The 1,422-nt window shown below is 33.5% G+C and overlaps 1 protein-coding gene across 1 annotated transcript in view; it reads left to right on the top strand.

The window, feature by feature from the left end:
- Positions 1 to 575: 575 nt before the first annotated feature.
- LOC113800854 (uncharacterized) overlaps positions 576 to 1,422 on the top strand; it is a gene marked incomplete at its 3' end in the record, with an annotated part of 18,335 nt that continues 17,488 nt past the window's right edge. Inside the window, 1 exon segment of the mRNA XM_070121684.1 lies at positions 576 to 645.

The raw sequence follows: 1,422 nt of genomic DNA, 5'->3' as shown, positions 1-1,422 counted from the left end.
GATGCAATAAAGATTTGCAACATTTTGGTGTGATTCTTCTAAAAGCAACATATATAAAAGATGGCCCCTTTTATGGCGTTCAAAAAATATTCACAAAAAAGTAGGTCGAGAGATTTTAGAGATAATTCTTTATCTAAAGGGCGAACCTTTGTAGTCTTCAAAATCTGTGGCACGCACTTTTTGTCCGAAATGAATATTTTATGACTTATTTTGTAGCTGAATGAAAAATCTAGTGCCTGTTGCATTTAGCTTTTGCAATTTTCTGCCTGTGCTTCTTTAAAAAGTGACATATATATATATATATATATATATATATATATATATATATATATATATATATATATATATATATATATATATAAGTCCTTTTTATGGTGTTCTATAAGTCCTCTACGCAAAATATTCACAAACCAGAAACTAAGTCATAATCTAAAAAAACTGCTTAATACAAGCACTAGATAAAAGGGTTTTCTGCACGAAAATTAATTCAGAATACCTGTCATTTTTGGGGGGATTTTAGAGAAATTTCCGAAAATGGTCAATATAGGCCTATACACATCACAAATCAGTGTGACCCTACTACAACAAATGTCTTAGTTTGGTACTGTTACTTGCTAGGAATTTCCGCAATACTTCGAAATGGAGGTACGTGATAGAGGATTATGTTATGGGAAGATTATTCTTATACCTAATTTTGTTAATAACAAAAGTTATGAAAATATACGAAAGCAAAAAAAAAATCTGATATCTTAAAACATGCTTATGTAGACTTCGAGAGCCCTAGCACACGCAATTTTAGTTCAGAGTAAACATTTAATGGCTCATTTTGTAGCTGAATAAATCGAAATCGGAGAGTGCTTGCAACAAGCACTAGATTTAGGATGAATCTATTTAAAAATCACACCAGCATGCCTGTATTTTTCTGGATTTGATGTAGTTCTTGAAACCGTTAATTTTCAAAACGGGGACTTTTTCGTTGTTTCGTTAAAATCGGCAAGAAAATTCGATAAATCGTAAAAAAAACAGATTGTGAGCGTCGTTTCATGCGCTCAGGTTAACTGTGGCAATTTTAAGGTGAGTGTCACCACCGCGTCGTACTTGCTTCACTATTTATTGGAAGGCGTTCAAACCTGTAATCAATAAAATAACAATCATAGTCACTGTCACAACTTATGTTTGGTTAGTTTACAACCTTGGTTAAACTCGTGACATTACAACTAGAAGGAATACATTTCACCATTCACTACGCTCATAATTATCACCTCATGCTTAATAGGTACACGGTTACATCTGTACATGAGTGTACAAATACATGCGCATAGCGGGAACAGTCAGGGCCTCTACTAGAGGTTCTCAAATTCGTTCTTAGATCAATCCTTTAAAACGTGTCGTCTGGTCGGTATTAACTCTGGAACTGATCCA

The sequence above is a fragment of the Penaeus vannamei genome, chromosome 5 (assembly GCF_042767895.1).
Source record: "Penaeus vannamei isolate JL-2024 chromosome 5, ASM4276789v1, whole genome shotgun sequence".
Classification (NCBI taxonomy): domain Eukaryota; kingdom Metazoa; phylum Arthropoda; class Malacostraca; order Decapoda; family Penaeidae; genus Penaeus; species Penaeus vannamei.
This window is presented reverse-complemented; position numbering and strand designations above follow the sequence as displayed.